Source organism: Bufo bufo, chromosome 6 (assembly GCF_905171765.1).
Source record: "Bufo bufo chromosome 6, aBufBuf1.1, whole genome shotgun sequence".
Classification (NCBI taxonomy): Eukaryota; Metazoa; Chordata; class Amphibia; order Anura; family Bufonidae; genus Bufo; species Bufo bufo.
Window position 1 is genome coordinate 388298367 of NC_053394.1, and position 22279 is coordinate 388320645.

Below are 22279 nucleotides of genomic sequence, written 5' to 3' on the forward strand. Positions count from 1 at the left end.
TCCTGCAGCCTTTCCCAATACACAAACTACATATAGCGCCAAAGAATAATCCTGTGACCCGAACATCATCACTGCAGCTAGGACACTGTGCACACCGAGGTCTCTCCAAATCTCAGTCCTGTCACTGTCAACTAAACAAACTGCATGGCCCACACCATAACAACTTCATTTTTTAGTGCATTTATATTAAAGGGATTGTCTCATCTGAGACAATAGGAGCAATTCGCTAGGATATGCCACTATTGTCTGGTAGGTGCGGGTCCCACGGCTGGGACCCGCACCTATCTCCTAAACAGAGCCCTGAAAGTGGTGGAGGATGCACTGTGCATGCGCAGCACTGGCTCGGCTATATCAGTCAGGCCCATAGAAGTGAATGGAAATAGTGGCTGGTCATGCACAGTGCGCTCCCATTCACTTCTATGGAAGGGCGCTTGGGATGGCCGGACCAGAGTCCTCCAGCCACCACTTTGGCCCGCTCCATTGTCGATATAGGTGCGGGTCCCAGCGGTTGGACTCGCACCTATTAAACAATGGGGACATATCCTAGTGATATGCCCCCATTGTCTCAGATGAGACAACTCCTTTAAGTGCTTGTGACTCATATATACTCTACACACCATCCAAAGATTATGAAAAGTATATCGCTAGAGAGGAACCAATTTATGGAAATACATTTCAGGTGTAATTCTGAAGAATCAGTCGGAAGAGGGAACAAATACATTTTACCAGATTTAAATCTGCTCCCATTGGCCTGACAATCTGTGTATGACTCTCTGGCAGATCTACTCCTTGGCATCAGCTGGAGGTGTGTGACGATGCCACCTGCCACACTGAATACCCTGCACTGGAGGCTGGACAAGACAGGACACATATCAAACTGGGCCAGTTCCAGCCACTGTTTCAATCTCCCTCCCAGAAGTCCATGGAGTCAGGGGACAGGCTATGTGCAGAAGAAAGGGCACAGTCCAGGTACGACTGAACCCGGTTGTTCAGGCAATGCTTATCCTTTTGCTGATATAAGTCAGGTTGGCATAGCACTTAAAAAATACTTCCATCACATTAAGAAAAATAAATTGGCTGCTGCTGTGCCTTCTGAGACTTATTTTCAGGGTAGCACCACCAGAGAGGGCGGGAGGTCTCTGACTCAGCCAGGTTGGAGATGGGACTCCTGGACAGAAATGCTGGTGACAGGTATCAGTAAAACATTCTCCCCTTTTTGCTTTGATTGCAATGATCTAAAAGTATGGCTTTCCAGTAGTCATCACTTTGCTTGATGCTAACCACATGCTTGCCAGCATGTAGGCAACCAAGGATGCAGTTTGTGATGCTCACCAGCATGCCTGTGGACCCAGTTCTTTAAGACTCCACTGCAACGGTTGGTCATGGCCAATGTCATCATCAGCATATCTATCATAACGAGCGCCAACCTCCTTCCCTAGCTGTGCCTAGGAAAACTCCCTGTACCACAAACTTCTCCTCATCCACTTCCTCCTTTATGCGACTTCGTCCGTCCAGGTTCCGATCAGCTACAGGATCCCAGGAAAGCTGTGAAGGTTGTTGTTCTTCCTCTAGTCCTTGTTGCATCAGCTTGAGCATTAGTACAAATATAAATATCAGGGTGATGCCATGTTAATGCTGGTCCCTACTCTGGTGATCTCTTCGAAGGGGTTGAGTATGCTACACATGGCCCTGATGAGCTGCCACTGCCTGAGCTCAAAATAACATATGCTCTGCTGTGGTGGTCTCATGCATCATGTAAATCATTAATCTCTTTACACTGCTCATAGCAACGCTTCAGCATATGTAAGGTGGAACTCAAACTGTACAAAGGCAGACCATTTTGTCACTTCACATTCAGAAGGGTCTTTTTAGTCACATAAGAATGGCTGGACAGTCCCCTGGACATGACCAATACCATCTGCAAGCCACATTACTTTTTCACAAATTGATGCACCACTAAAAATGTATGATGTGTGCCATGGAGGGAACATGTGTTATTTCCCCCAAATGAAGTGCAGCCACAATGTTCCTGCCATTGTCACCAACCACGTTGTCCAGCTGTAGATGGAGGAGAGAAATCCAGAAGGAAACTTGCTGCTTGATGCAGATTACCAACTGATCTATGTAGCTTCTCTCGCCCAAGCTCATCAGCTTTAAAGAGAACCTTTCATGTTTATTTTTTTTTTTAGTTCAGATAAATATCTTTCCTTGCGGGGTACCCCCCGCTGATGCTGCCACCCTGTCTGTTTTTTTCAAATATTGCTCCTACGCCCCGCGGTGCCCCCCTGCAGTTTTTCCGCTCAGTATGTTAATACTCAGCATCGATACAGGGAGGAGGAGACGCTAAGGTTCTCAATGTTCGTCTCTTTATCCAGAGGTTGTCTTTTTAAAATGGACGTATGTCTTCATGGAGGAGTGGAAGAGGATTCAAGTGGCAACCTGTGAAGCTCTAGTAAACTCCATGACCAAGAGAGTTAAGGCAGTGCAGGAAAATAATGGTGGTCACACAAAATGTTGACACTTTGGGCACAATTTGGCCATACTCACGTTTGTTGCCAGCGGTTTACACATTAGTGGCTGTGTGTTGAGTTATTTTGAGGGCACAACAACTGTATACACCGTTATACAAGCCGTACACTGACTACTTTACATTGTATCAAAGTGTCAGATCTTCAGGGTTGTCCCATGAAAAGATAGAATAAAATATTTACAAAAATGTGAGGTAGGATGCCAAGGCGTGTAAGTGAATGTATTTATGCACGTGGCTCTCATACTCAATACTGAATAAAGCGAAATGTTTTGCGTATTTGGTTTCCGTTTTTTAGCATTTGCAGATGATTAAAGGGGTTCTCCAAGATTTTCCTCAGCATAGGTCATCAATATCAGCGGGGGTCCAGTCCCTGCACCCCCACCAATCAGCTGTCTGAGGAAGCCTCAGTGATCACCGGAGCTCCCGTTAATACAAAGCCTCCTCACAACTTACCGGGCACAGCGCCATCTGTTGAACTGTAGCTGTGCTTGGCATTGCAGCTCAGACCCATTCAATTGAATGGGACTAATCTGTGCCTAGGCCATATGACCGATGAACGTCACATTGCATGGCCAGGAAGAGGCCTAAGAGCGCGCAGAGCACTGTGTCCTCTCCATACATCTGACCGACAAGGCTGCCGGGAGTTGAATCTGCCGCCGATCTGATATTAATGACCTCTCCTGAGGATGGACTATATGTATCATATACATACTGTATATCACCTATAACACTGTCACATTTCCATTTATATTTAATTAGAATTTTAGCTGAATCGGTGAATATAACACAAAAAAACAGACAGAAGAGAGAACCTAAAAATATAACATAAAATTGTATCATCCGGTGAAGGAGTAGAATCTGTGAGTCTTCTCTGCTTTACTTAGTGGTCACTACTCACCTGGGCGGTTATCTGTAGGAATGTCCTCTGTACTCTGCTCATCACCCCTCACATATGTCTCTGTAGGTTTAATATTCTTCAGTTCTTCACCCGGATTCACAAGCTGTGAAAGAAATATTGTAGAAGTCATCAGACGGTTGGAGAAGTCGTGTGGAAGGTTTTATATGACCTGAAAAGACGACCAAAAACGACCAGACAGCAGGAGTTTTCTGACCCAAATATCTGCAGGTCTCCTGTATAAATCCAATCTGATTGCTTCGTTATTCCAACCAGTTTCCAATGCAGGGAGAGAAGCCCTTATATTCCATCCCTAACATTGCATTGTGTGTGTATATAACATTACGTTTGTGCACCTGTTGCCCTTGCTGCCCGCCCCAGGACTGTGAAGTCGGTAAGTCAAAGTTCTTCCGATCTGTGGCTTGTTTACTTCCTAGGAATGGGCATAATCATCTGCTCTGCTGCAGCCAATGACTGGAAGCAGGTGACCATGCCTGTACCGGCAAGGAAGCAAACATTTACTGGAAGATGGACTTAATGGAGCCAGCGTGCATAACCGGAGCTGAGGGTAGCAGGTACGTATTAATCTTTCCATAGTAGAGGCTGCGGACACATGTGAAAAGTTACTTATTCCTGAACAAACCCTTTAATGCTGTCTTCCTGTTCTGTCTACCAGTTTTGGGATGACTGCAGGCATGAAGATACTGTACCTAGTATAAGGGACAGGGGAGAACACAGGAGAGGTGAGAACTGATTATCTATCACCACTAGAACATCCTGATTATCACTTTTTATAGTATAAGGACACAGTGGCGTAACTAGAGTTCTAAGGGCCCCAGGGCAAACTGTGGATAGGGTTCCCCCTACCCATAATAAGTTTGAATAGGTTGTAGTACACTGCCGCTGATCACTACACAAACTCACACCGTCTAAATCCCTATAGCTTTAAAGCCCCTGTAAGGCCCCCTATGGTGTCCTAGTAGTTAAACGTCCTCTTATAGTGGACCCATCAATAATAATGCCCTGGTTGTGTTACCAGTATTAATAATACCTCTGACAGTGCCTTCAGTAATATTAATACCCACCATACTTTCCCCAGTCCACAATCCCATCCTCTTTGCCCTCAATAATAATTTAGCACTTTTCATGATCCAGGGACAACTGTGGCCAACTACTACTACTCCTGGCCGGTACTGATACCGCTGCTACCACCCACATTCTAACTCTGGGAGGACGAGGCATGGGTCTTTCGTTTTGTACTCTTCCGTTTTCCAGACATTTTATTATGAGACATATAACTGAATAGTCAGGGGTTTGGTACACACAGATTATTAAACGGTACTAGCAAAATTGCAAGTGTGTTTTCTGTCATTTAAAAACAGAGGCACAATTATAGAGTAATTAAACTTTTTTCACTCAGATGGACTCTGTAAGGGCATAGTTATAACTTTTCTTTTTTAAAACCTCAAGTTGCTACATAGGCTTATTGCCAGCACAGCACCCCAAATAGCATTCTGCTGCTATGCTGAGCAATTGCACAATATTGGAAGGGCCTTATATTCATGTTAACTTACTAATATACTTCATTCACCGGTTCTGTTCTCTTCCCTGCGTAAATTCTACACAAAGATCATGTGGTCCAGTCCCTAAACTTGTCATCCACTGCCCGTGACCCAAAACATTTAGTCTCCATCGCCAAGGACTCAGTAGACGATTTTTAAACTAGTGTTGCTGGCTCTACCGTGGAGCGCTCGTCCCGCTATGGTCACATGTTTCCAGTTCCATGTGGTCACATGGTATAGATACAGTTGAAGCAGTCCAGGTATACCATGTGACCGTAGTGGGGACGAGTGCTCCGCGGTAGAGGGGATCTTGACAAAAACTGAATGAGAGGATTGATAACCCAAAAATAGTCCCTGTACAGGGTCACCCTTATTAAGATAAAACATAACTTTTACTATTTATGCTAAAAGGAAATACAAGTGTGATCCATTAAAACTATGGGGGTCCCGCTGTCACTATTATGTTATGGTGTACAGATCACGTCGATCATCTGATAGGATATTGGAGTGAGGTATTGGCTCAAAGTGCACATGAATTCTGGTGGGGGGTTGATCCACAAGTATTTTAGGGTGAATCTATAGGTATCTAGATTACCCAATATGTCTCAGGTCAAGTGGTCTCTATGTGGTCTGGCTGCAGGCTACCTACTAGATTCTTCCAAAATAGCAGAGGAGCACTCGTTTTGTGAATACTCGCTTTAGTGAGCAGTCATACATAGGTGTGGGGAGTGACCACTCCTGAGGTCTCCCCTTACTCCTTTCTCACACCACTAAGCGGGGGAAGGAGAGAGGAGAAGTAGGTACGTTCAGATCACACATACACACTCCTATGAGAACCTAGGTGTGGAGAGAGATCTCCACCACTGCAGGGGTCTCCCCTTGCTCTTTTCCTACACCCCTAGGCAGATAATTTTTTGCAAAATTCTTACTGAACCTGATTAGTAATCATTTCAGGGACTTATCGTTTAAATATGTGCTTTCCCAGTTTATTGGATAATGTAGGAATGATATCTTCAGCAGCATGATATGTTTAGGGACATACAGAAGACAAGGAGGAGTAGCTGGTGGGGAGGGAGCTCTCCAGAGGGATCTGATAAATAATGCTGTAATCTTGTAGTTCACAGGACGTCAGCCACACAGGACAGACTGATCTACTGTCTGACAGGACAGCAAGCCTCGGACTGGTGGTCAGACTAGAGATCACATTGCCAGGTGTCCATAATCAAAGGGTATAAAATGTACGGATGCATCTGAGCATCTAGAAAATTGCTGGCGAGTTGACGTCATTTGTGCAGATGAAAATATTTCTAAACTGCTTTTCCAATGGTTCCCTGGCCCTGGGGGGCTTTACTATTGGCTGTGAAAAAATGCGGGCGCAGGATTAGAATAAAATGTGGCAGGTCCTTGAGCTTCCCCTTAGTACAACCCAAACTCCCCTGATGAAGCCAGTGCGCTGGTGAAACATGTAGGGAGGGTTTGCTCATGGGCATCTTTTTTAGGCAGGGAACCACTATTCTACCTCTGGCACGGGATAGTGCTTGCTAACAAACAGATCTACAGAATCTACCTCCTGATGGAAGTGTGTGTGGGGGCAACTTTAGAAAACTGCTGGGGAGTTAGAATTACCATATTTTTCACTTTATATGATGTAACGATGTAAGACGCACCTAGGTTTTTTAGGAGGAAAATTAAGAAAAGAAAATATTTTGAACTAAATGGTGTGCTTTTGGTGGGTTTTGAACTAATGGGGGGGATCTGCGGAGGACAGTGTTATAGGGGGATCTGTGGAGGGAAGTGTTATAGGGGGGTAAGAAATACTGGTTTTGGAAATAATATATGCATTATATTACATTATATTTTATAGATTATGAGGGATTTATTTGTGTGAATCAGAGACGGGTAGGAAACTGAATTTATTAGTATGTATCTAGCTGCTTTTGTCTTACTCTGATTGTCACAGATAAAGGCCTTGTAGAATCCTGCATCTCTTACATATGCTGATTAGCAGAGAACAAAAGGCACCAGAAATGTGGGAATAAGAGCAGAGTCATAAAATGCTAAAATAACTGGTTGACCAAAATTCAGTTTCTGGGCAGGCCCACACTCTCAGATAACCGATATGGGGCATTGGCAAGAATGGGGGTTGAGAGCTTTCAAGGAATAAGATCCATGCTTTGAGGTAGATGGAAGAAATATGGAAAAAAAACTTGGAAGCTGGAGGAGGAGGCTGGGAGGAAGAGAGGACTGGGGAGGGTAGAGGAGAGACAAGTATTGGAGGCCCATGTGTGGTTACTATAAACTGTAAGGAATTTTAATGTTGAGTTAAAGTAGCATTATATTGTATCCTGGAAATTGCTAGCAATTATAATTATTACTGTGTGTGTATAATTATCTCTCTATGTAATATTTATTTCTTTTGTTTCACTGTAACTCCATATATACTCATCAATAATAATACTATAATATCAATTTTCCACACTATACAATATTTTTTTTATTTTATACCTTCACTCGTGTCTCATTTAATGTATACAACCTCGAATCAGACCCAGTAAGAGGGTTTGTTGTATATGGTATATATTTATATATAATAATTTCATACATATGTATAACAGAACAGATTAAGAATAAATGGTACAGCAGTGAAACAAGATGCACAGGGTGATTACAAAGAGATTGCACTGTCCCTGCAGTCTCCCTATGCTCTCTCTACAGTGTGTGAAAACTCTCTCTACACTGTCCCTATCCAAGATTCTACAATTAAAAGTTTTGTTAAACACTGTCCCTAGAACTTGTCACATTTCTCCATATGCTCAGTTCACAATAAAATGGTGGAGACAGGGCAGGATGAGGATTTTATAGGGCAGTCACTGCTGATTAGCTGGCTGCACAGCATTATGGGTCATATTGCGTTCCTGGGCTTCTTTTACTTTGTAACATGTGTAGCCGCAATTTTAGGGGAAAAAAACGATTTGTTGCCACGAAGTGAGAGAAAATCTGGATTTGTGGCAAATTGCATTTTCCAAAAATTTGGATCAAAGTCAATTAGTTTTGCTTCAATTAGCTTAACACTAATCACTACAACTCCCTGCTTATCAGTGTTTATACCAAAAGAACAGCGGAGAACACAGGAGAGGTGAGAACTGATTATCATCACTAGATCATCCTGATTATCCCTCTATAATATATAAGGACAGGAGAGGTGAGAACTGATTATGATTATATTTGTCATGACCTGGGTTGTATTCGAACCAGGATCTTCCTTCTCTTAAACCATAGCCTTACCTGTTGTGCTACAGAAGAGATCTAGACTTTGGGAATGTCCTTACTGTGTTCAACACTACATCATACTCTCTAGCTCCACCTGCTGCCAGCTGTGGACAATTCTCAATCTGGACAGCCTTTAAATAGGAAGTGAGGACATCACTCAGTGCCCGTTTATTTGGATTTCTTCCCTGGGTGTTTTGACTTCAGTGATCTTCCTTGTATTGAACTCCTGCCTGATATCCCGACTATTCTACAGCCTGCTGATTTTGTACCTTGCCGCCAGATCGTGAATGACCTTAGCCTGCCTGACTCTTCTCCGGATTTTGATTGTGAACTATTAGCCTGACGACGCTTTGCCTGGATCTCTAGCACACTACTTCCACTTCGGACACTACCTTTTACAGGTACCTTACATAATAAACGGGCCACAATGGCAGTGGACCCTGCTGAGATTGTTAAGGCGATTACACGTCAGGGACAATTGATCGGAACTCATGAACAGCATCTTTCTTCCCTGGACGCCAAGTTAGATGAACTTTGCACCATGCTCAAATCTTGTTTGCCTGGTTCCTCTGCAACGGTTCAGACTCCGGATCCTACTCCTGCTACGGTCCAACCCGCCTCTTCTGTACCACCAAAACTTCCCTTGCCTGACAAGTTTGGTGGTGATACTGAGGACTGCAGAGGCTTTTTAAATGTTTGCCGTTTGCATTTCCGCAACAACCCTGCGACTTTTAGCACTTCGTCTGCCAAAGTGACTTTTGTAATTTCCTTGTTAAAGGGGAAGGCCCTGGCCTGGGTCTCTCCTTATTTGGAACGCAACGATCCTGTACTCCAAGATGCTGAAAAATTTCTGGCCTCTCTCCAGATTGTATTTGACAAGCCAGGTAGAGTTTCTGCAGCTGAGTACTCCCTCTTGGACATACAACAAGACACCAGATCTGTGGCACAGTATGCTATTGAGTTCCGTACCCTTGCTGCTGAAACAAATTGGGACTCAAGGGCATTACGTGCAGCCTTCCGAAAAGGTCTTACGGATCGCATCAAGGACGAATTAGTCTATAAAGATCTCCCAGAAGACCTTGAGAAATTCATAGAGCTGTGTGTTCGTCTGGATGTCCGGTACCATGAAAGGTGCCAAGAGAGACTTAGAACCCGCAAGTTTCCTAAGCCAGTTTACCGTTTGGCCCCTAACTTCCAAGCACCACCTCAGCCAGAACCTGAAACCTCTGTTGTACCCCAGACACCTGTGGAACCCATGGAGGTGGGCCGTCTCCACCTAACTAAGTCAGAGAAACAAAGGAGGCGTTCTTTGGGCCTATGCCTGTATTGCGGACTTAAAGGACATTTAGTATCTGTCTGCCCCTCCCGTCCAGTAAAAGGCAGGGTCTAACCAGTGTTGGAGGAGCTGGCTTAGACCTTACAGGTAGATCCTCCAAGACCAAGATTACTGTTCCGGCTACTATCCATTTATCTTCTAAGCTTGTTTTCTGTGAGGCTTTTGTGGATTCCGGAGCTGCGGGTATATTCTTGGACTACACTTTTGCAAGAAAGAACAACATCCCGTTTGTTCCTAAGTCTAGACCCCTGAACATTACCACCCTGAATGGACAGCCCTTGGGAGATGGTATTGTGAAATTCGAGACTACGACAATCACCCTGCAGGTAGGCCTCCTCCACAAAGAGGAAGTTGTCTTGTCTCTTATTGATTCTCCGCTTCTGCCTATCATCCTTGGTTACCCATGGTTACAACTTCACAACCCCTCTTTTGATTGGGAAAATGGAGAACTAACCTCCTGGGGATCGTCCTGTCGCCTTCGCTGTTTGTCTCAACCCAAAAGACTTTCTGCTTGCATGTTGGCTCCTGTGACTATCCCACCTACCTTGCCTCGTGAATACCATGACTTTGCAGACGTATTTTGCAAACAAAAGGCAGAGGTGTTACCCCCACATCGTCCTTTTGACTGTACAATTAAATTGATTCCCGGAGCACCTCTTCCCAAAGGAAAGACCTACCCCCTGTCTCTGCCCGAACAAAACTCTATGGAGGAATATGTAAGAGACAACTTGGAAAGAGGTTTTATCCGACCCTCTTCTTCTCCAGTAGGGGCAGGTTTCTTCTTCGTTGAAAAGAAAGATGGTGGCCTTCGACCATGCATAGACTATCGGGGGTTAAATCAAATCACCATAAAGGACTCCTACCCTTTGCCACTCATTCTTGAACTATTTGATCTACTTAAGGGGGCTGTTATATTCTCCAAGCTAGACCTACGAGGGGCTTATAACCTGATTCGAATTAATGAGGGGGACGAGTGGAAGACAGCATTCAACACTCGTAATGGACACTTTGAATATTTGGTCATGCCATTTGGCTTGTGTAACGCACCTGCTGTCTTTCAACGTTTCATGAATGAAATTTTTCATGATTTCAGCAACCATTTTGTGATCATCTACTTGGACGACATTTTAATCTTTTCCAAGACTCTTCCAGAGCACATCTCGCATGTGAAACAGGTATTACAACGGCTTAGAGAAAACCATCTTTATGCAAAGATCGAGAAATGCAGTTTCCATCAAAGCTGTATTCCTTTCCTTGGGTACATCATAAGTGCTGACGGTTTCCAAATGGACCCTCAAAAACTTTCCGCTGTCTTGCAATGGCCCCAACCGACCACTTTAAGAGGACTCCAAAGCTTTTTAGGATTTGCAAATTACTACAGACGCTTCATTAAGAGTTTTGCCTCCATTTCGGCACCCCTTACTGCCATGACTAAGAAGGGTACAAATTGCAAGGCGTGGTCTTCAGAAGCAAGATCAGCTTTCCAGCGATTAAAGGACATGTTCAGTAAAGCTCCAATTCTTCAGCATCCAAATCCTGACCTCCAGTACATTGTTGAGGTTGATGCCTCTGAGGTTGGAGCAGGTGCCGTACTCTCCCAGAGACAGCCAAAGTCTGGTAGAATCCATTCAGTAGCTTTTTTCTCTAGAAAGTTTTCTCCGGCAGAGATGAATTATGATGTTGGGAATCGAGAACTACTGGCCATCAAATTGGCATTGTCTGAATGGCGACATCTTCTGGAAGGGGCTTCCAAACCTTTTACTATCCTCACTGACCATAAAAACCTACTGTATCTTCAGACTGCTAGACGTCTGAACTCACGTCAGGCTCGATGGGCTCTGTTTTTCTCCCGTTTTAATTTTGTCCTTTCTTACGTTCCAGGGCATAGAAACAAAAAAGCCGATGCTCTTTCCAGACAGTTCGCTTCCTCTGAAGAAGATCAACCAGCCGAGCAGTATATAATCCCACCTCACAAAATTGTCGCACAGATCTCTACGACCCTTTCCCAACAGCTACAAGAAACCCAGAATCGTGTTCCCCAGGGCTTGAAGATACCACCAGGTCGCCTGTACGTAGCCCCTAGTCTCAGAAAACCTATACTCCTCTGGGCACAAATGGCGTGTTATCCGGTCATCCTGGTGTCACCATCACTCTTAAGACCTTGCAGCGTCATGTCTGGTGGCCTCGTATGAAAAAGGATGTTACTGACTATGTGGCTGCCTGCCCAACTTGTGCTGCTAATAAAGTACCCCGCACATTACCTGCTGGACTGTTACATCCACTTCCGGCACCTCGCCAGCCTTGGACCCATTTGACCTTGGACTTCATTGTAGACTTACCCAAGTCCGAGGGCATGACTGCTATATGGGTCACAGTGGATCGCTTTTCCAAAATGTCTCATTTTGTGCCGATTCCGGGATTACCTACAGCGAAAGCACTGTCCACTCTTTTCCTTTCCCATATTGTAAGACATCATGGCATACCTACCAATATCATCTCAGACCGCGGATCCCAGTTCGTTTCCCGATTCTGGAGAGCGTTCTGCAAGAAACTGGGAGTAACGCTCTCACTCTCTACCTCACATCACCCTCAAACTGATGGTCAAACCGAACGCATGAACCAGACCCTAGAAACCTACCTTCGACATTATGTCAATGCCTTACACTCCAACTGGTCTGAGTATTTGCCTTTAGCTGAGTTCGCCCTAAATTCCCGTTGGCACAGTGCTCTTCATACCACACCATTCTACGCAGCCCTAGGCTATCACCCTCAGACTTTTCCCCTACTTCAGCCTTCTTCTGGTGTACCAGCAGCAGATCAGCGGGTGAAAAATATTCTACTACATTGGAAGAAGATTCGTTTATTACTACGGAAATCAGCAGGCAAGTACAGGCTTTTTTCCAACAGACGAAGACGCCATATACCTCCATATGTGGTGGGGGACAGAGTTTGGCTATCAACCAAGTATGTGAGACTGAAACAACCTTCTACCAAATTGGGCCCTCGATTCATTGGTCCTTACAGGATCATTGCTCGAGTTGGACCAGTTTCCTATCGCTTAAGATTACCTTCTTCTCTCCGGATACATCCCGTGTTCCACGTTTCACTCCTCAAAAAAGCTATTTTCAACCGCTACTCCAGATCACAACAGCTACCTCCTCCTGTTCTTGTTGATGGACAAAATGAGTTTGAAGTCTCCAAGATTCTTGATTCCAGAAGACAGGGCCGTGGCCTTCGGTATCTGGTTCATTGGAAGGGGTATCCTGTCACAGACCGCTCCTGGGTTCCAGCCAAAGATCTGCATGCCCCTTCTCTTATACGAGACTTCCATACCTCATTTCCCACTAAGCCCCGCTAGGCCCCCGGAGGGGTCCATTGGGGAGGGGGCCCTGTCATGACCTGGGTTGTATTCGAACCAGGATCTTCCTTCTCTTAAACCATAGCCTTACCTGTTGTGCTACAGAAGAGATCTAGACTTTGGGAATGTCCTTACTGTGTTCAACACTACATCATACTCTCTAGCTCCACCTGCTGCCAGCTGTGGACAATTCTCAATCTGGACAGCCTTTAAATAGGAAGTGAGGACATCACTCAGTGCCCGTTTATTTGGATTTCTTCCCTGGGTGTTTTGACTTCAGTGATCTTCCTTGTATTGAACTCCTGCCTGATATCCCGACTATTCTACAGCCTGCTGATTTTGTACCTTGCCGCCAGATCGTGAATGACCTTAGCCTGCCTGACTCTTCTCCGGATTTTGATTGTGAACTATTAGCCTGACGACGCTTTGCCTGGATCTCTAGCACACTACTTCCACTTCGGACACTACCTTTTACAGGTACCTTACAATATTATATGATTATTATTACTATTATTAGCACCTTCCAAAACCCACTGTACTTTTTTTAACAAACGCTGCGCGACTAGACTTCTGCATGCATCATTCAGGGAGCATGTGTTATTTCTCCCAAACACAAAGCAGCCACAATGTTCCTGCAATTGTCTCTGACCACCTTGCCCAGTTGGAGTTAGGTGAGGAGACAGCCAGCGCGGTTGTTTGCTGCTTGATGCACTTTAGAAAGTATTTGGCTATGTGGCTACTATCACCCAGGGAGATCAGCTCTAATACCGCATGGCAACGCTTCACAGGATAGGAAGAAGGAGGAGTGGGAACGATGTTCTGCCCTGCTTCTGTTTGGGACAGGAGGATATCCATGGAGGAGGCCGATAAGTGCCTGGTGTCGGAACAAACGTGGAGGTGTCAATAGGACCTGGCCTTCTTGCTACAGTGCTGCCTCGCTGCAAAAATCATTGATGTAATGGGCTGTGAAAGGCATGAACTGTTCCAGTCCGTAACCGTTGCTCCAGGTGTCCATTGTGTGCACCTTGCTGCACAGCTAGAATTGCAAGGAGTGGCCTACATTCACCGCCACTTGAGAGTACAAAGCAGGGATGGCTTTTTAAAAAAAAAAAAGCCAGCTAGATAACTTCTAGTGAGGCTGAACACATGCCATTAGCCCTCTAAAGGCAACAGAGTCCACAAAGTGATACCACAGAGACTGCACCACCAGCAACTTGTGCAAGCAGAGTTGTTTCTTGGCCACACATTCCATTATCGATGGCTGATGGTGGGACAGAATAGGAGGAGGCATAATCTGAGCAGGAGAAGCAGTAATTGATGATGACTTGGACACAGTACTGCATGTGGATGCCGCCTGGCTGCCACAAAGCAGTGATAAGAAATAGTTGTAGAGCAGCACAAAATTGACTTTCTGACCTGTCTGGAATGCACCCGCCGTGGAGGAACAGCCAATCCAACGCCGTCCCATAGGTATAAATGGTTAACAGAAGATATCACAGCAGCATGTCCAGTGTGACTTTTATTGGGGACCAGAGTGCACCCACGTCGTACTTGTGTGTGCACTCTGGTCCCCAATAAAAGTCACACTGGACATGATGCTGTGATATCTTCTGTTAACCATGGCTGCCACAAAGGAGACTGGGAGAAGGAGGAATCTCTTGTTGTGGTAGCTGGCAGACACCTCTGTCACTCCCATGGCTTATTGTGATCTGGCAGATCTTGCACAGGGCATTGCTTTTGTTTTCAGCACCGTGGAGAAGAACTGCCAGACAGGAGATACTTGCACACTCCACACAGAGCTAGCTGCAGCCGAGCTTGTTTGAGGTCTGGCACGTTTTCAGCCTGCGACCACAGTATCATCAGCATCACCAGTTCCCAAGCTGACAATACTAGAAGCAGATCTGGCCCTGGCAGGTTTTGGGAGGTTCTAACTGTATGTTGCCTTCACTCTGTATTGCTGTCACTGCCACCATCCTCTTCCTCTGATGTTACCTTCTTCTCAGCACCCTGATCTAGCTCCCAGATCATGTCCAACACACAATCATTGTAATAGTCCTCAACCTCCCCGCCATGAAAACTGTGATATGTCATCATGGGCTTCCTAGCCCCCTCCAGATTACCTGCTCTATACTTGCCTTCAGTTCCACTGCTGCCACCACTGCCCCTACCAGCACCAGTACAGCTACAGGTGCCACTACTCCTACCACCACAAACACAGCTATGCATGAGGTGCCCCTCCTCCCCTGAATCTCCTCCTCATGGTAGTCTAAACACTAAGCCATCCAGTCCACAATTCTATCCTCTGTGTCCTCAATAATATTAGGAGCCAGGAAGAACTGTGGCCAACTACTACTACTCCTGGCAGGTACTGATACTGCTGGTACTACATACATTCTGACTCTGGGAGGACGAGGCATGGGTCTTTCGTTTTGCACTCTTCTATTTCTCAGACATTTTATTATGAGGCCTATAAATAAAAAGTCAGGGGTTTGGTACAGACAGATTATTTAACAGAACAAGCAAAATGGCAAATGTGTTTTTTGTAATTCAAAGAAAGTGGCACAATTAAATGTCTCTCCACTTCTACAAGGTTTAGACTCTAAACCTTTGCTCTTCATGTGTAATGGATAATGTAGAGATGATATCTTCAGCAGCATGCTATGTGTAGGGACATACAGAAGACAAGGAGGAGCAGCTGGTGGGGAGGGAGCTCTCCAGAGGGATCTGATAAATGATGCTGTAATCTTGTAGTTCACAGGATGTCAGCCACACAGGAGAGAGACAGCAAGCCTCAGACTGGAGGTCAGACTAGAGATCACATGACCAGGTATCCACAATCAAAGGTTCAAAATGTATGGATGCATCTGAGCAGCTAGAAAATTGTTGGCGAGTTAGAATTATATGCGCTGATGAAAATAATCCTATATAGCTTTTCCAATAATCAACTTCCAATATTATCAGGGAAGTAGCTGTAAGGCAGGATTGGGGAACCTCTGGCCCACAGGACCATTTCATGTGGCCCCCGGCCCCCTGCCAGAACATATTGTGAAAATGCTAATGACCACTTCCATTATACAAGCGGTCATTAGCATGCGGGAGGCACAGGAAGGTGAGAACATCGCATTGCTACCTGTACTCACCTTCCCTGGTCTTCTTCCGGCAACAGCTGTGCACTGTCTGGTCACAGTACACCGTAGCGAGAAGAAGACCAGGGAGGGTAAGTAAATCTGCCAAGTGGCAGCGCCATCCGGAGCTGGAGAGGCAAGTTTGATCTGAAGTCTGATGGGGTCTGATCTGAGGCTGGGGAGGGTCTGCTTTGAGGCTGATGTAGGCTGGGGGAATCTGACAGGAGGGTGATTTGAGGCAGATCTGAGGCTAAGAAAGGGACAAGGGCAGGGACATTTGCGAAGAAAGAGGCAGGGACAGTGGCAGAGAGAGTGAAAGCTGGGTGAACCCTCTTTGGACCCCTCTGGGTTTAGCTTGGCTGCCATTAATGCCAAATAAAGAACTAAATATATAACATTCTCAACTTAAAAATTAGACTGCTATACGTGGTCAAAATGGCGCCTGTACTATTTGTAATATATAGCGCAGGCGCCATTTTGTGCTGCAAAAATATAGCGCTCTAGATTTTTTTTAATCGAAGCTCAATTTCTGTAACGTACCCCTGAGTCAGTTATACCTTTGACCAAATATAGCAGTCAAAGTTTTAAGCTGAGAATTTTGTATGGCCCCCGAAAGATGTTACAAATATCCAAATGGCCCTCGGCAGCAAAAAGGTTTCCCACCCCTGCTGTTAGGGGTGCAGTCACTACTGGGCCTAGGAGGCTGAGGGGGCCCAAAAACCCTTGTGTCACATAAAAAGACACCGGTACTATACAAAGTTCATGAAGGTCACGTTACATCTCTGGTAGGGGTGGGCGATATGTCCTAAAATCTATATTGTAATATAATTTTAAGCATGTGCGATATGCGATATATATCGCAATATATTGTTTTCTATATTTTTTACTTTTTATTTAATAACTATTAGCCTCCTTAAGGGCTAGAACCCTTGTCATATTCACCCTAATAGAGCTCTATTAGGGTGAATAGGACTTTACACTCTCCCTGCTGCCCTGTGCTTTGTGCACACAACAACAGGGAGCTGACCATGGCAGCCAGCCTCTCATGTGCCCCCCAGCCTCTCATGTGCCCCCCAGCCTCTCATGTGCCCCCCAGCCTCTCATGTGCCCCCCAGCCTCTCCGTCTTATCAGCCCCCTCTGGTAACTCAAGCCCACCCCTCCCTCCCCAGTATTAATCATGGGTGGCAGTGGCCACAGGGTCCCCCTCCCCCCCCCATCATTCGTGGCAGTGGGCAGTTCCGATCGGAGTCCCAGCAGTGTAATGCTGGGGCTCCAATCGGTTACCATGGCAGCCAGGAGTCACGCTACTGAAGTCCTGGCTGCCATGGTATGTTAGTGAGCAGCATTATACTTACGTGCGCCGTGGCCGCCGGACGCTCCTTCTTCTCATAGGTCTGTGCGGCGCATTGCTAATGCTATAAGCATTAGCAATGCGCCGCACAGACAGAAGAAGGAGCGACCGGCGGCCACGGCGCACGTGAGTATAATGCTACGTCTTGCCCTGTCTCCAAGACGGATTGGTTAAACATGGAGTTGGATTTACATAGGTTCTTACGGACTATCAAGCTTAAGATTTGGTTTTCTACACAATGTCAAGCACCTAGAAGTGATGAGGATAGATTAGCAGAATTGTCTTTGTGTAATACAGGGCTATATAAAGAGCAATTTTAATCCTGTTATAGATCACCCAGCAGTTGATGCTTTTTTTCTGGCAGTAAGGAGAGATATTGATATGATAAAACATGATTCTGATACTAATTGCCTGAAATATGGCAATATAACATCCCAAGAGATCGCCGCGGTGGACTCTCTGGCCTCCGACCACAGCCTCACCATCAAGTCGGCCGACAAGGGTGGTGGGGTTGTGGTCATGGACACCAGTAAGTACATCCGGGAGATCTATGGTCAAATAAATGATGTACAGGTGTACAAGTGTGTCACACAGGATCCCAAATTTGGTCTGTTAAGAGAGTTGCGGGATATCTTGAATCAGGCCCTAGAGGCTGACATCATTGATGCCAAACTCTTCTCCTACCTTTATTGTGACAAACCCTCTACACCTATTCTGTATACCTTGCCTAAAATTCACAAGAGATTGGATTCCCCCCCCCCCCGGGGGTCCTATTGCATCCGGGAGGGGGTCTCTATTTTGCAATGTGGCTATCTTCCTGGACAAATTGTTACGCCAATATGCTATATCCTCAAAATCTTACATTAGGGACACACTTGTCCAAAATAGATGACCTTGCCATACCTGTGGGTGCCACTCTGGTATCATTCGACGTGTGTAATTTATACACGTCGATTGACCATGAGTTGGGCCTCCAGGCGGTAGAAGCTTGTTTGTTCGATTACACCGAAACTTCTCAAACTTTCATTTTGACACTTTTGAGATTTGTTTTGACCAAAAACTATTTCCTGTTTCAGGACGATTTCTTTGTGCAGATGCGTGGCGCCCACTTATGCTAACATCTACATGGCCCACCTCGAGGAGTCGTTTGTATATGGCAGCCACCACTTCAGACAAGTTCTGGGGTGGTGGCGCTATATCGGCGATATCTTCTTGGTGTGGACGGGCGACACGTTGGGCCTCCTCGCGTTCCACGCATTTCTCAATGAGATCGACCCTACGGTAAAATTCACTGTGGTCCAATCGACTGACAAATTACAATTTCTGGACACGGAGGTCCGGATCATGGGACGGGGATTGATGACTGATCTGTTTGTGAAAAGTACTGATAAAAATACGTTGCTGCGTTATGATAGCCATCATCCCCGTTCCATTGCCCTTTAGTCAATTCCTCCGAGTACAGAGGATCGTGAGGGACAAATTGACTAGGGAAATACAGTTCAATGAAATGGGTCAGAAATTCGCTGCCCGAGGATACCCCAAGAAACTGATTAGGGGAAGTATTTTGCGTGTAGATAGCAATTCTACAGCAAGCCCCAAAGATGGTTCTGTAAAAGCCCCACGCATTCCTTTCATCTCCCAATTTTCTGCTGACAGTCCACAAATAGCGGCTGTCATCAGAAAACATTGGAAGATGATGGGGAGTAGTTTCCCCCAGGTTGAGGAGTTCCACACACCCCCTTTATTCTCTTATCGAAGAGGACGCAATTTGGGTGACAGGCTGGTGAGGTCTGATGTGGGTAGCGGCAAGACCAGCGTAAGAGCACTATGTGGCTCCACACGGACTGGCTGCTACCCTTGTTACCATTGTGTAAATTGTAACCTTATGTTGAAGTGGGATACATTTCTTAATCCGGCTACCAATAAAATGATCAAAATCACCCAGTATTTGACGTGTGATTCGTCCTACGTGATCTACCAGCTGTCATGCCCCTGTGGGAAGTGGTATTGTAACGGTCGCGTACACACACACACAGGGGGGAGGGAAGTGACCACTGCGCTCCACCCTTACCCCTGGCCCTGCCTACTTGCCTCGCGAGTCCTAATGACAGGGGACAACTGGACGGCAATCCCTAGCTTGGAATAAGTGCAGGGATGACAGACAGACAAACAACAGAACGTGAACGGACCAAGTCAATACCAGGAAAGCTACAAAGTACAAATGGAGAAAGCAGAGAATTGTCAGGAGAAGCCGGGGTCATAAATACCAGGAGAGTCGTGAAGTACCAAAGGAGTCAGCAGAGGATCGTCAGGAGGAGGCCGGGGTCAGAATACCAGGAGAACAGCAAAGTACATAAGGAGCAGGCAGAGGATCGTCAGGAATTCAGCAGGAGGTAAGTACGCCAGGAAAGACAAAGTCACAGGTGGAACCTAAATTAACAGGAAACCTGTGGCTAGCAGGCTGCCTGTATTTATAGTGGGGAGTGAGGGTCATGTGACGTGGCCAGCGTCACATGACCGACAGACCAACCAGTCGAGCACCGAGTGATCAGCTCGGCGCTCAAGGCAGACTTAGGAGCAGGGGGCCTCCCAGCTAGCAAAGCCGCCCTGGGAACGAGGTCAAACAAAGATCCTCGCTCCAGAAGCTAAGCAGCAGGTCTGCGGCTAATGGAAGACCGAGTGCACCTTCGGAACCCCATTACAGTACCCCCCCTTTTACGAGGGGCCACTGGACCCAAGACTTCAGGCGATGGCCTTTCAGGGTGTTCTAAATGAAATTTTCAAACAAGTCTAGGAGCATGAACTTCCCTGGCAGGTACCCAAGATCTCTCTTCAGGTCCATACCCCTTCCAGTGAATCAGGTACTGCAAGGAATTACGCACCTTCCTGACATCCACTATTTTAGACACCACATACTCGACAGCATCATTAACAAGAACCGGCAGGGGCGAGGTTTTCGATGGTACTACCGGTTCAAAATATTTTTTAAGCAGAGATTTATGGAACACATTATGAATGTGGAATGACTTGGGCAGCTCCAACCTAAATGATACCGGGTTAATCACCTCCGTGATCTTATATGGTCCAATAAAACGAGGAGCAAACTTTTTAGAATCTACCTTAAGAGAGAGATTCTTGGAGGACAACCATACCTTATCCCCAACCTGAAAATTTACCCCCCTTGAACGTCTCCTATCGGCCTTGAGTTTCTGAGAACTTTGAGCCTTTTCTAAGTTCGATTGAACCCGGGCCCAAACTGTGCACAGTTCAGAGGAGGAGACGGATGACCCAGAATGAAAACGGGGATGGAAACCATGGTTACAAAAGAAAGGTGAAACCCCAGCAGAAGAATTGACACGGTTATTCAAAGCAAATTCAGCCAATGGAAGAAATTTCACCCATAATTGCTGGTCATCAGCAACATACAACCTCAAGAATTGTTCCACAGACTGATTAAGGCGTTCAGTCTGCCCATTACTCTCAGGGTGGTAGGCAGAGGAAAAAGACAATGAAATTTTACATTTTTGACAGAAGGCCCTCCAGAATTTGGACACAAACGGCACACCCCTGTCAGAAACAACATTTTCCGGGATACCATGCAATCAAACTATTTCTTTCACAAAAATAGACACCAGGGTTTTGGCATTCGGGAGTTTAGACAGGGGAATGAAATGGACCATCTTGCTAAACCTATCGACCACTACCCAAACAACAGTCTTACCCTCCGCCGGCGGTAGGTCAGTTATAAAGTCCATCGAGATATGGGACCAGGGTCTACTGGGAATGGGTAGGGGTCGTAGGTTACCAGCAGGGCGAGTCCTAGGTGTCTTGGACCTGGCACAAACCTCACAGGCTGACACGTAGGACTTGACATCCCTAGTTAGAGTGGGCCACCAATAAGATCTAGAAACCAGATCCTTAGTGCCCTCAACACCCGGATGTCCACAAAAGGCAGAATCGTGACACTCACCCAACAGCTGGAGACGAAATTGTACGGGAACAAACAACTTATCTGTTGGGGTGGATACCGGTGCCAGATGTTGTTCAGACCTAATGCGAGCCGAGATATCCTGGGTTAGAGCTGCTATGAAGATATTTGCTGGTAGGATGGATTCAGGTGGTACCTCAGTAGGTTGAAAAGCATGGAAGCTCCGAGATAATGTGTCCGCCTTCACATTTTTACTTCCCGACCTGAACGTAATGGAAAAATCAAAACGAGTAAAAAACAGAGCCCATTTGGCTTGACAGGGATTCAACCTCTTAGCAGACTCGAGAAACATAAGGTTTTTATGGTCAGTGACAACAGTTACACAATGCCTTGCCCCCTCCAGAAAATGCCTCCACTCCTCAAATGCCAATTTAATGGCTAGCAGCTCCCTATTCCCTATGTCGTAGTTTCTCTCCGTGGGAGAGAATTTCCTGGAGAAGAAGGCACATGGTCTCAGGTTAGTGAGGCTAGCAGGACCTTGTGAAAGGACTGCTCCTGCGCCGTCCTCGGATGCATCCACCTCCACAATAAAAGGTTTCTTCTGATCAGGCTGGATCAGAATGGGAGCGCTACTGAATGCCTTTTTTAATTTTTCAAATGAAGAAATGGCCTCAGTAGACCAATTCTCCAAATCCACCTCTTTCTTAGTAAGGTCGGTCAACGGTTTAGCAATTACGGAAAAATTCATAATAAATTTACGATAGTAATTGGCGAAACCTAAGAACCGTTGTAAGGCCTTTAAGGATGAAGGTCTTACCCATTCCTTAATTGCTAGTACCTTACCAGGATCCATCTTGAAGGCGTGAGGAGTCAGAACATGCCCTAGAAACAGAATCTCCTGTACACCAAAGACACATTTCTCT

The 22279-nt window shown here is 45.8% G+C and overlaps 1 protein-coding gene and 1 pseudogene across 1 annotated transcript in view; both read right to left on the bottom strand.

The window, feature by feature from the left end:
- The window catches only part of LOC121003531 (gastrula zinc finger protein XlCGF26.1-like), a 181462-nt gene extending 177982 nt beyond the window's left edge, over positions 1-3480 (bottom strand). Inside the window, exon 1 of the mRNA XM_040435427.1 lies at positions 3429-3480. The gene's annotated coding sequence lies outside the window, so the exon portion shown is untranslated. The remainder of the gene's footprint in view (positions 1-3428) is intronic.
- LOC121003527 overlaps positions 1-22279 on the bottom strand; it is a 1246211-nt pseudogene that overhangs the window by 751701 nt on the left and 472231 nt on the right.